This window comes from Apus apus, chromosome 7 (genome assembly GCF_020740795.1).
Source record: "Apus apus isolate bApuApu2 chromosome 7, bApuApu2.pri.cur, whole genome shotgun sequence".
In the NCBI taxonomy this organism is placed as follows: Eukaryota; Metazoa; Chordata; class Aves; order Apodiformes; family Apodidae; genus Apus; species Apus apus.
Window position 1 is genome coordinate 23,155,901 of NC_067288.1, and position 14,142 is coordinate 23,170,042.

Consider the following 14,142-nt stretch of genomic DNA (forward strand, 5'->3'; position numbering starts at 1 on the left):
AACAAAGTCACTAAATGCACACATAGATGTCAATGACTCACATTTTTGTCACAGAGACAGCCCCTCTGTTTAGACAGTGATTTTTAACTACGTTTCAAACCACTTAGTCCTAAGCAAAAGGTAAAGTCTTCTGTATGGTCTTTATAACTCCTTAATAGATGGTACTAACAAATGCCAGTGAGAGATCTTTGGAACAAGAGTATTTGTTCAATGATGACTTGCAAGAGGTAGTTGAAATTACAAAAATCTTGAAAAGCCCAATATTTAATCCTGTTCCTTTTAGCCCTTCATTGTTTTACTGCTGGAGTCTGCAACTCCAGTGTTACTAGCCAAGGGCTCTCAAGAGGGTGATTTCCCAGTATTATGTCCACAGACCTGCTGGGCTTTGAGTGTTCAAAATGCCCTAGAGCATGGGGGGTCCACCCATGTAAGACTCACAGGAAAAAGTAGGCTCAAAGAACACATCTCCAGATACTTCTACCATGGTCCCTTGTACTCTGACCTGCAGAGGTATTTAGTTGTGGTATTTAGCTATTTTTCATAGACAAGATACTGGTTCTAGAAAAATGAAGCTTTTCCTTTTCCCAGGCAAAATCAGCCCATCAATGAAATTTTGATTGTGATGTCTTTTGCTTCCAACTGACCAAAAAAATGTATTTTCCATTCAGATTCCTATTATAGGAAAATTTGTAACCATGGGTAGTGAGAGATCTTTTAGGGATGTATGAAAGATGCATAGTTTGCTCTTGTGAGAGAGATCTGTATTTTACTGCTTTCTGTTTAATCCAGCTTTCTTCTTGGGACGCACAGATGCAGTGGGACTTAGATATTTTGCCATCTGAGGCCATTTGCCTTATGATTAAGAGGAGGCATTTCAGGGCTTGCACGATGATCATCAGTTTTACCTCCTGCAATTTCTCTGTCCTTAACTTTACAACATTTCCATAATTTGCCTTTGACTTAGTAGCTTAAATTTGTGTAAATCTGTTCTCCTCGGAATGTAAGAAAAACAACTTCTTTAAAGCATTCTTATGTGGAGAGAGACTTGCAATGTTTTTTATTAAAATTATTCAGTATATTTAAGACAGTTCAAGGCATGGCACTGAGGTACTGAGCTACTACACAGAGCTCTGAAGGAGAAAAACAAAAGGTAAAGAGAGAGTGGAGGAGGCACTTTCAGTTTTCTGTAAAGGAAACAGGGAAATGAAGGCACAAATGCCTCAGGTCCTGCAGTGTCTATGATACAGCTGGACAGCTGGAATTAAACCTGTGTCTTCTCTACCAGGCCAATACTTGAAATATCAGCATCCTAATTTTCCCTCTTACGTGACTACATTATTAATTTTTACTGTTGTGAAATTCATTTTTTGGGCTTCAAAAAACTTGCTTTTCTTCAGGTTTTAACAGGTACATCATGATGCTAAAAAATCAGAACAAGCAGCAAGTGTTCATGCTCTCTTTCTCTCTGTACTGGGTTTTAGAGCAAAAATAATAGTAATTCCAGTAGTGTAATATCATTTAGGTAGTTCAGGTACCACTGCTCCTGGAGTCACCCGCTCAAGTGTCCAAAGCTCTTTGCTGAAGTGAGTGCTCAGGTAGCACCTTTTATGTTAATAAAGAGTCAACAATGAGATCCTCACCCTGAGGAGGCAGGACAAGACTAATCCTGACAGCCCTGAACCCAGCTGAGGTCTTTGTCTTGGCCTCAGTGGGGCTTGATGTCAAACCATTGGAGCACAATGTCAAAATTAAGGGCTGCTGGACTAGTAAGCAATAATCATTGCTGGGATATGACCACATAAACCCTCCAACACCACTAAAAGCAAACCTTAGCTACAATAAAACGCCTTTAATTTCTTCAGCTGTCTCTAGATGGCACTATGGCAGTAGAAGTTTTACAAGGAGAAACTGGAAAGCCAGGAGCCAGGACGCTGCCTGGGAGCCAGGGCTCCTGTCCTCTCCTACAATGTTCCTGGGCTGGAGGGGAAAAAGATTGTATCATTTTTTGAATGCTCCACAAAACATCAATCACAACAAACTCGTGTTTTTTTTCTCGGAGGTTAGAACTAGTTTTATGATCTGGAGGAGATTAATTTCTTACAGCATCTCGATGTGCACATAGGTGGGAGTAGGGCAGAGGTGGATCCATTTCACCTTCATCATCTGTTACAAATTTTCCATGAACTCTTCCCCACAGGGAAGGATTCATTTATGTATACTTCCCGCCTTACATCAGGTTTTCAGGTGTTATTTTTCTGCTGGTACCAGGTGCTTCTCTGTGATTTTCCCACTTAAACCGTCAACAGTTACAGAGGAATCACTGAAGCCTCAACTCCCTGTATTAAAAAATTGGCTTCATTCGAGTTCTGTTGGGAAAAAGTATTCTTCAAGACAAAAAGATTGGTGGCAACTCATGCTAATGAAGTACTTAAAAACCCAACAGAGACAATACTTAAAGAGCTAACAATAAGTGGACGACAGTGGAGTAGGGAGTGTACAAATAGCAGGGTGGTATTGCATTTTCAGTTTACATATTGTTTTAGGTAACTGCAGCATTGTTATTACATCTATCAGAAAATCACTTGTGCTCCTGCCAGAGCAATTCTAATGCTCTGTGAGTTCAAGCAAGCCTTATTGTCTTGCTTTTCAAATGCTGTTTGATTTTTCAGTAGTTAGGCTCAAGGGATATTTTCTCCCCAGAACAATGAGTTGTTTGACTTTTTTCCTAATAATTGACAACAACAACAACAAAAAAAGAAAAATAAAAGAAAAAGAAAAGAAAAAGGAAGCAATCTAACTTCATGACTGGTAACTTCAGTGCTGGAGGAAGCCAGAAGCTGAAGTGCAGCCCTGGCTTGGGGCAGATGGGCTCTTGTGCTGCAGAAGAAAAATGGCATCAAGGGTTTAGCAGACGTAGGGCTGGTCACTGCAGCAGCAGAGCTGGGTCTGGTTTCTGTGTCCTGTGATGAGCTTTGGGATGCTGAGCTTTTCCGAACGTATTTTCACAGCCCAGTTTTAGGAATCTACGTGAAGTATGGCCACCCATGTCTGTGGGTAGGTGCTTCCAGATAACGGGAGAAAGCATCCAAATTCCATGTTTTCAGTTAGAATTGTCTTGTCCTCCTTCCTAAGTTTAGATCCTCCCCAGTGATTTCAATGCTTCCTCTCCATGGCACTTTAGTGGGAGCTACAGACCTGGGTCTGTCTGAGGAGGTGAGCCTTGGTCAGAATAGGGTCGTGCCCTTAAATTTAATTTCAGCTGAGCCATCAAGATACCTTAAGAAGTCAAGAGCCAAATACTAAAGCTGGCATGAAACCTATGACTATGGAGCAAAGAAGCAGGAACATTTTGGTATAGGAAGATGAGAAGCCACGTAACTTTAAGGACCTTTATTTCCAAAACTTATTTTTTTTAAAAGGCATTTAGTGTCTTTCAGAAGGCATTTTCTTTCCATAGTGAACAACGTGCAACATGCATCTTCCTTTCTTAGATGTGTTATTTGAGTTTCCCAAGGAAAACACAGCTCTCCATCCCCTGCTTTCAGTGGTATTGCTCTTCTGACATTCAATTGCCCCTTCAGAGCAGTGATGCTTCTGCTACAATGGGGACAGCTGAGGAAAATTAAGGCAGCAGCCCCAAATAGTTGCAGAGCATGTGCATGCCATGTGTGGAAGTGGTTGATGTTGTGAGACTTGTGTCCTTGGAAGCCCCCAGTCTGTCCCCACCACAGCCCCGCTCTGGGCCCTGCCATATGTCAGTCCCTAGGAGCTGTGTTGATGCATTATAGGTTGTACCTGTAGCATCTCTTTGAGCATATGAGTTAAGGTTTGGGCTATCTACAAGTTCTGTTCTAGAGATGTCTTAGAGCACCCAAATCCCCTGCTTCCCCCACGCTTTCCATTTGTACCCTACTGCTGCTGCTCCTCAGTCTTTGGAGGCCATCACCCCAGGGCAGAGCTCAGGCCCAATTAGAGTCTCTCCTGCTCTTTACCTTTGCTATGGCCTCAGTGCTCAAATGTTCTCCATGCCTCAAGCTACCTGTGTTTTTCTTGCCAAAATCAAACTGCTAGGAGCCATCATCTATGTCCTGGGCATCACAAGTCCCTAAGGCAAAACAGGGTGGCAGTCACTTGCAAGGTCCTGGTGTGGCTTCCCTCTTGGCTCATCTGCAGCAGTTATGCTGATCCAGTGAGGATCACTGGTCTCTAGCTAAACTCCAGGGAGCTGGGACACTGTGCTTTCCCTTCAGCAAAATGTGAACAGAGATAAACAATATATCATGCAAAAATTCCTTGCCCCTTCTGATGGCTGGTCTTTGGAAACTGCCTGCATGTTGGGAGTGTGCAGCAGCTTCAGGCAGCTGCAATGGAGCTGCTATTATTATTATTATTATTATTATTATTATTATTATTATTATTATTATTATTATTATTAAACTTCAGTGCTATAAGACAATCTGTTCTTCAGTTCTACTGAGCAGCCACTGTTCAGGATGCAAGCAGGATGTTATAGCAATCAATACATTAGGGGGCCTTTCCATTGAGTGATGAATAAAACCAAAGGAGGAAATTATGCTTTGTACTAAAAATCCATTTAGCCATTAGATCACAGTATCGAAAGCATAAAGGAAAGGTTATTTTAGCTTTCAGCTGGCCAGAAAATGCCAGTTGGAAGACAACAGGAGGCTCCCTTTCACAATGTAAGAGCCCTTTTTTCCCTGGATGACAGGAACATTTCTGGCTGTGGCCTCCTGCTGCTTGTGTGTGTTTCATTCTTCTTACTCTGGACTGAAGCATTCCTGTCAAAAGGTGGAAAACAAATCTAATTTCACATGACATAAATGACATCTTGCTGTGTATCAGTGCAGTTTTTACTTGGAATAATTCTGGAGTGCTTATTTTGTTGCTTTTGCTGTAAACTAAAGCAATTTTGTAGCAATAGTTGAGTCCTATCCTTGTGCAAAGCACCCCATTTGTAGAGAGAAAATTCATATCACACCAGTCACCAACAGCCAAAATAAGGTGTCACAGGCTGTAGTACAGATCATGCCTGGGTCTGACCTGCTCCAGCCCTGGTGCTAGACCCAAGCATGTAGGAATGCAGATGCTGGTATCTGCTGTCTGAGTGCTGCTGCAGTTTACACTACTAGAGTGCAAGTGAAGAATGAGAGATGCAGGGGTTAAAGGCTACTTGCAGGGCAGTGAATTGGGGATTCAATCTTATCATCCATGTGCTTTGCTGTCCCCATCAGCCCCCATCGCTCCCTTTGTGCCTCATGGCCCCAGATTACCTGGCAACCCCTTGGACAACACCTCTCCTGCTCCCCTGTCCCAGCTCTGCATAGCAGCAGTTCATAGAATATGCTGAGTTGGAAGGGACCCATCAGGATCATTGAGTCCAACTCCTGTCCCTGTGTAGGGCACCCCAGTTCTTGACCTGCCTCTGAGCAACATGTGCTTAAAGAGCTGCACTTGGGCTTTCTTCAGGAATTAGGTGGTTTTGGGGTGGAGAATCATCAAATGTCTATTACTTTTGCAAAGGACAGTGTGTGTTTGGGATAGCTCTTCACACCATCTTCAGCTCTGGACTTGGTGTGAATTCCTCTCCAAGTCACTCACCTACACAAATCTCTGGTACCAGAATGCATGTGCGTGAGGATATTTAGTCTATGGGACAGAGCTCCAAGGTGTGACTCTTAATCTAGAAGCAGGGTGATTTAACAGAGGACTAATGACTAATTTCTTTTGGAGTTGCAATACCTGACAGCAGTTACGGACCTGGTGCCAGACTTCCAAGCCCATGCTTTCAGTGGTGTGGAAATATTTCCCGATATGTGTTTGAAATTGCAGTGTTCCTGATGGCTGCATTGCTTGTGTGAGGTTTTCTTCACTTGCTCATCTGATGGTGGAGCACGGGATGCCAAGCTCATGAGTCTGCCCTTAAAACCCAAGAGCAGAGCAGTGAGGCATCAGGATTTCAACAGAGGCTGAGATGACTCATGTCAAAGGCTTCTCTCAAGCTTTCTTAGTCACTAATGTGTTTTCTAAGACAAAGTTGCCACAAGTATTCAGTTCATACTGACAGCAATAGTTCTTGGTTTAATCTATAACCATTTATACTTTGTGGTTCTCAGTGTCTTTGGGATGATGGACAGGACCACCTATTGCTCCCTGGGGAGCTGGTCCAGAGGTCAAGAGAGAAATAGCAGACTCCCAGACACCTAATCTCATGTGCCTGAGGTATCTCCAGCCCCTTGAACTCAGCAGGAAGGACCTACCAGGACTGGTGGTCCTCACCTCCATCACACTTTTCCAAGTTTGTTGTCCATTATGTTAGGAGCTCATCTCATTTCACAAACTCACAAGTGCTGGTTCTCCACAGCAGTGTCACTAGGACTAATTGAGTAATGATGTTGCTGGAGTGTGTTTCCCTTCCCCTAAAACAGCTAAACAGTCATTGCTTTTCATTGCCACAGTCTGGAACCTCCTCCGTGTTCCTCCACTGACTTTTTTTTGCCAGTCAGGAGACTTTTCATCTGTTTTTAAATATAGCACTTCCTTATTTTCTCTCCTACCTCTCTTCCATCACAGTGTTGTAGCTGCCAGCATCCATGAGTTAATTCAGGGACAGCCATTTAATTCAGAGAGCTGCTTGGAAGATTAAGCTTTCAGTCAATATTCATGGAAAGGGAAGGATTCCCGTGGCAGTGAAACAGAAAAACTTGGGGTCTGGCAGACTGGTCATGTAGCTACAAACAGGGATCTGTTTGGTTTGGGTTTTTTTATGAAAACCCTTATCTCCTCCCTGCATATGCCAGTAAAAAACATAAATAAATCAGGTTTTACACTAAAACATTTCCTTCATGGTTTACCAGAAGTTCAGGTGTAGCTCCAGTGTCACAGAGCATCTGTGTGACCTGATGGGGCAAAACTATCTGAACAAGACAGGCATCCTCTGCGTTTTGTAAGAATTCCAGGCCTCCAAGCCCAGCCTCGGTGATTTTTGCAAGCCCTCAGCCTGTCCCAGCAGGCATCAGAAAATTGTCACCAGGGCAGCAGGTAGCATGAAACAGAATTGAGCTGTGTCTGGTTGTGCTTCAGCTCCACCTACCCCACCAAGTTTAATCCACGCTGGCTTTGCAAAAGACCCAGCCTTGTAAAGGAATCTTTTACTAGTGAGTTCGTTCACCTCAGTAGAAACTGCTCCTCAGAGCAGGGCACTCATTTATCTGTCCTTGGAGCCCACCAGCAAAGCACACAATCACTCCCAAAGCAAACACATTCCAGCGTGGCAACCAGCAGATGAAATAGCAGACTCTGTTGGCATAGATGAGGTTTTTGCTTGAGAAAAAAATTGCAGGATTGGACCCCTAAGGGGTGAAAGCTGAGCGGAAGACAAGGTTGACAGGATGTTATGTGTACTCTGCAGTTTCACTGTGTCCACTACCCACCACAGGGCCTGCTGACATCTTGCCCTTGCTTTGCTGTGCAACAATCTGTCTGTTTTCAACACAGAAATAGATTTCTTTTGAAGTTTAGAAAAAGTCATGTCATAGCTGGAACAGCTGCTCAGCAACCACCCCAGCAAGAGGCAGTTCACTGTGCTAGGGTTGTTCTGTGCATCTGTGTGTCCCACCATGGTGGAGAAGCACAAGGAAGTGTGAGGAGGTGAAACACTGCTGCAGAACAAGTCTGTGGATGGGTTTCAGCCCCACAACATGTTAGTGTCCAGAAGCTGGCACAGAATGGATGTTACCTGCCTGTGCTGCTGTGGTCAGCAGAGACAGACCAGACCTGGACTCACCCCCACTGCTTAGAGGTCTCTTTCAAGGTGGGAAGAACGGGCCCATTTGGCCATTCTATGGATTTCAGAACGTTGCTTCAACACAAGTGTGCAGCCCTCAAACCTTTGCACCTGTGCATCTAGGGAATTTAGGGTGAAGTTTCTGGTCTTTCCCCACTGCTGCCAGCCCAGAGGTCTTGCCTTGCTAGTGGTAGCCATGGTGTGGGCTGAGCAATCTAATGAGGACAGCAGGACAGTGTGACTATCCACAGCCTTCACACAGCTCCTCCAAAAGCTCAGTCCCAATGTGCAAAGACCTCAGATTAAGACAAGACCCTTACAGAGATCTTCTGCAGCTTGTAGATCCCCCTGGCAGCTCATGGCACCCACTGGTACCACACCAGGCTTCGTTTCCTGAGGAGGGGCAGGTGCCTGGGCTGCCTGTGCTCAAGTCAGGCAGTATCCTTGATACCTGTAGCACATGTTCACCACACTTGCTAATTTCAACCAATGTGATGCTCTAAGCATGACTTCAGACCACTGTTGTGTAAGAAAGAATGGGCAAAAGAGAGTGTAATTTATTTAAATTAAGCTGAGATGGTGCCTCACTTCTCCTAATCAAGAGAACAGAAGGCTGCAGATTTCGTCTTCAAACACTGGGTCTTACTCATGAACCCTGTTTTTCAAAACAAACCACAAGCTGATGATCTCTGGCATGTGGTTGTGCGTGCCACGAGATGTGAGCAACAGCAGAAGTACATTCCTGTCAGCCTGCTTATGGCCATTTCTCATAGCAGCTTGGAGCACCACAGGAGACCACACTGAATATGAAGTTTCCATGATTAACCAATGGTTTCCAGTGCTGTGATTATGGTTTAACCAAAGATTATTACTTTGTGCAGCCCGGTACTTTGGCACCATCATCATCAAATTATCACATTGCAGTGACATTTTGCTCCACACAGTGGTTGCATTCAAAGCAACATTTGCTAAGTAGAATTGAGTTGAGGCCTTCAGTGGCCTCAAGTATGGGAGGATTACAAGAAGTTTGATTTGGATAGATCCCCTCCATTAGCTATTATTCTTAATAACAGGCTTTAGAATCTCAGAAGGAAGAAGTACTTTAAAAGCCCTAGTTATAGAAGCCCATACCAAAGCTGAGCAAAGTCCAACTCCTGGCCTCAAAACTTGAATGAACAGGGGAATGATGCTGCTAGGAGAGAGGGGAGGTGTAGCTCAGTGGTGAAACTATAATATCAGCTGTAAGCAACATTCCTGTAGAGTAGAAATGCTCTTTTTAAAAATTATTTTTCCCATTCATTTACATTTAAACATTTTTGCTGCTTATCACTGAAAGATGTAGCACTGTTTTGGCTCTTAAAACTTTTTTTTTATTATTATTAAATTGAATATTGGGTTGTTTCATGCTATTTATTTTGTACAAAGCCAACCACATTGCTTTTTTTTGTTCATTCTGAACTCATAGTATAAAAGCTTATTGTTTTAAAAAGTCCCAGACAAAGTTTAAAACTACATGTCTCTGTCCCATAGAGGACCATTTTGAGTTTACCTTTTATATATATAATATCAGCCAAGGTTAAGGGCATTCACTGCATGTCTCAACACCACTCACTCCTCCTATTCTACCAAAATGTGTTATGCAGACAATGATGGTGGGCTCTAATCCTATGAAATTGTAAGTTTTGAAATGGTCAAGCTCTGGGCAGATCTTGCAGTGGAAAAGTGTTTTAGGTGGAGATTACAGCTCATTTGGCACTTTTGTCCAATTCCTAGCTTGCCTGGCAAGTTCTGCTGTAACACATCCCAGCCACATCAGAGATGTTTTGTGTGGTCACAGCAAACAGTGGAGCTGCATAAACATGGAATGTGAGCCAGCTTTGGTTTTGTTGTTGTTTTTTTTTTTTAATTATTTTGAAGTTGGTCATGCTTCATAGGAGACAAAGTGAAATGCCTTTGTGAACATTACACATAGAACTGCATTCTCAGGGCAGAAGCTGGCTGGGACCAAGCACAGCAGCATCTGTTAAAATAGCTGACAAGAAGTCACATAAGCCAGAAATATTTCTCCAAGGGAAGAGTCAGTCTGTGTGGCACCAGTGAAGGAGGTGGGCTTGGGTGACAGTTTCAGACAGTGCATTGTACATGAGCTGAATCCCACCTTGCATGTTTTTCAAGAGAGGAAATGAGGAGGCAGTGGACTACATGCATTAGCTTTATACTTTTTAAAGAATTCTATCTCAGGTGGTTGGAGAAACCCATAATCTTGCAAAGTTTGAGTGAATGTTCTGACAGGAACCAGTACCTGGTTGAACCCCTTGACTGGTATTACGCAAAGACCACTCCAGAGCTGAACTGTGTAATCAGCCTTGTCTGAGAAAAGATTTTTAGGTAACTTCTTTTTTTTCCTAATCCTCTAGGTTATTCCTAAGTTTACTCTTTTGGGCAAATTTCACATATTCTGCTTTTCTAGAAAAGGCTTCTTTAAATACTAAATTCAAATGATGCCCTTTGGTGCTTTTAATTCACTGTCTTTGGAGTAGTTTGTGCCAAAAAAAAAGGAGGCAGGGGAGTCCTTAAAGCGTTGTATCAATTGAAATAAATGAGCCATGCTTCTGGGAACAGTGTACCATAGAGGAAGGGCTGTCTCTTGAATCCTGCTACCCCTTGTGATTTCAGGCATGTCATAAAATCCACTGTCCACCTCATTTTCCCGCCTTATTAAGATAGAGCTGAGGTTGTTTCCTTACCTGACACCCCTGGGTGTTGTGAAGTCTAACTCAGTGCTTCAGAAGTACTTGGAGGAACTGGAGCTTTATTTTGAAAGCCATAGCAAGCTTTGGCCTTTCCCAAAGAGTGGTGTTTATGAGAGCACTTTCATTAGTCCCTTGGTTTTTTCTTTCTCATTTTGAGTCTGGAAAAACGTGTTGAAAATAATTTCACTGGGGCCTCTGGGAGAAATCAAACTTCTTGCAGAACAAGAACCCTTGGAGATCCGGAGCAGCAAGGCCAGCCCCCCAAACCCACCAGACAGCAATGGGAAGCCCCCCACCAGCTTTAGGATGGGCCCAAAGTCCCCCTGTGGCTTTAGGCTGGACTCAAACACTTGACTTTTCCCCAGCTCTTTCATTTGTATGTTTGGGCTCAGAGAAAGGGAAAGGTGAGAAAGGCACACTGAGGAGTATGTGTCTGTTCCCTTCCTCCTCTTTTTCTCCCCAAAGATAATTTCCATGCATCTGACATTTTTCCCCAGATATGGTATCATTTGCTTCTGTGACTAATCTCTGGGCAGGAGAGAAAAAGTATTGTGAAAGTTCAAGAGAAACATAAGCCAGCACATTTATGAGTGTTTTTCTCCTCTTCCCTGCCTCTGAATGGCTAGAGTTTTATTATTCCTCTTGACTGCATGCTGAGATAGGTACTTTCCTTTCAAGTTGACCCTGTTGCTGGCAGCAGGCTCCAGAGGCTCCAACCTAGTATAGACTTTTGTCTTCATGTCTGAGACTTCCATTAACAGCAGTACTTTGGCCTTTTTTTCTCCCTCTTGGTGTTAATGCTTAGTGTTTTTTCTCTCTTAGTGTTTATGCTTCTGGATAAAGGTGGCCCAGGATAGTTGAGGTTTCAAGGAAAGTTAAGGTATTATGAAGAGAAACCAACCAGATTTTTTCTCTCTCCACATGCATCCTTATCTCACTTCATGTGTCTTTTTACAGGCCCAATCAGTTACAGGGAAAGCCCCAGGTTTGGTGTGTCATCATTAAATGTGCAGTGATGGGCAACCAAACCTTATCTCTAGCTCCAGGCTCTGCATGGAGTTGTCTCCATCTGCCCTGTCTCATGGACTCAGTCGTGGCAGATGCACTCAGTGCACGTTGCCACAAACAGGGTCAGGAAAAATGTTTGGCTCTTCATGAACTGCTTGCGTTTTCCTTGGAGGAAAATGCAGCAGCAGGACAAAGTGTTGTGTGGGATGGATCCTGCCCTCAGGGCCACACTTGGCCCATGCATGACCAGAGACCACAGGCAGCACTGTCCATGATACAGCCACAGAACCAGCACCACAGTGTTTGCAGTGCACACATTATCTGAACTAAAGCGTCTTCAGGAGGATCCTCCTGGTTGAGAGATGATATCACAGGCTCTGTGTTCACTTTTGGTCAGGACTGTTGCTAAGAGAAAAACAGTTCTTGGCAAATTCTTCGACGTTCTGGTTTCCTACGTTTGGATGAACACAGCTTGTTCAAGAAAGATGGGTAGGTGTGAGTTTCTATCTCTTCCTCTTTTGAGAATTAGTTTTGCCAGTACAAAAGGGAAGATGATAATGCTCCCGTTAAAAATGAGGTGAGTACTCAGGCTAACTTCAGTGGGTGGAAACGACTTCACACAGGATGAAGCTGGGGACAAACCTACCCTTGCCAAGACAAACAGCTGCAGAGATCTCTGGCAAGGAAAAGGGCCCTCTTGCACTGCTGTTCAAATAATTCAGCCACAGAGAGCTAGTTCGGGCTGTGTATCCATCACTTTATAATTAAAACCAATGGCTTTCATATGAAGAAAGAAAAGGTGCATCATAAGTCATGCAAGAGGACTGGAGAAGTAATATCATTAGGACAACAAACTGATATTCCTTAGGACAATAAAGACACAGGACCTGGTCAAATCAAAGCAGAAAGCTCCCACTTTCCTTCCTACATCTGTCTTTCATTTGCTTCACCTCTATCTGCCTGTTGTTGATGTTTTCTCACATTATCTTGGTCCCTTTGTTCAAACTGCATTTCATTCCAAGAAGGCAGGGAGCTCCAGGTGTGAACGAGAGCTGTTAGCATGGACTCACTGCTATTAGTTATTATTGTTATCATTCCTCTGAAAATCAGCTCGATGGAGGTTTGGCTCCATGCAATTTGCTCTGCTGTTTTAACCGTGTCCTTGTTAGATGTGGAAAATGGGATGAGGTGCAGAGCTTTGGATGATGGCTTGCATCTGAAGGTGCAGCCTAAGCTAATGAAGTGCTGGCATGGTGTGGAGAAGTGTTTGAGATGGCAGGATTGGGAGCTGGTGTTCAGGACTTAATGCAAATGCCCGGGCAGTCAGTGAAAGGCTTTTGACTGGATGTTGGCTCAGGTTCTCACCAAGGCTGCACAAGTGGTGTGATTTACCAGGTGTTAAACCCGTGGAGAAGGCAGAGTGGCTTGTTAGGTACACAAGCTGTTTCGTAGGCACGGGTTAACTGGGGGATGTACCTGCTGGGATTTTGTGTCCTGACTAATTCTTTTTTACAACTGCAAAAATAGGGTGGTAGTGCCAGGACCATGGCCTTGAGGTCTGTCCCGTCATCCTGAAGTCCTGGCACCTAAACCTCACACAACAGTGCTCTTGAGATGTTCTTGTGCTGACACAAAGAGCATCCTTAGGCACGGGCTGGTGTAGGTGTAGCACATGTGGCTGTCTGGCACCATTTTATCCCAGCCTGCTCACGTTTGCACTGCTGATGTGATCTGCCCCTCCAAAATGCAAGATCTGAAACTCTGTCACTAAATGTACAGGGAGATATTAAAGACTCTTCTTTGTAGTGGTAGAGACTGTATATTAAAAATCCCTTAATACAGAACTTGAAATGCTCAATAATATTTCAGTGATTTATATCTTAAGACCCCAGTGAAATTAAATAATCATATTCCCACCATCCAGCTATTTAGCAATCTAAACCCATACTATTTTCCCCATTGCTATTGTTTCCATTGTTGGCAGTTGACTGTCTGGATTTTTTTTTGTCTTTGAACATCCCCTGTGATTTTTGGAGCTCCTCTGGCTCCACCTTTACATCCAACAGGGCTCTGAGATTTGAATATATTTCTCAGTGTTCCTCTCTGCTCCGGTTGAGCCCCTGGAGATGCAGTGGAGCTCCTTTGTGTGGCTGTCAGACGGGCACATCCTTGGGATGAGTTTGGAGCACAAACTGCCATAATGTTAAGCTGAACTCCAGCTTTCCCCCAGCCTGGTAGGAGATGTTCAGTCCCTGCACAAATCAGGTGCAGCAGGAACTGCTCTGCCCTGATTCAGTGGTGATTAAGTGCACGAGCAACAATTTGTTTCCCTTCAGATGTGCTGCCTCAAATACATTTTGCCTGGAAGTGATATTGCAGCCTCGTTTTTGAAATGATGATGGTTATGTGATCACAGTATGCTGGAACTGCCCCTTGGCTAACGATTTTTGAAACTGCTCACATGGGGTTGGAGGTCACAAATATAAGAGTTTCAAGGAGTTTCATGAGAAGAGGCAGCAGGCAATAGATAACAGGGAAGCTCTGTTAGTAGCTCTGCTCAGGGAGAGGGAGTAAGTT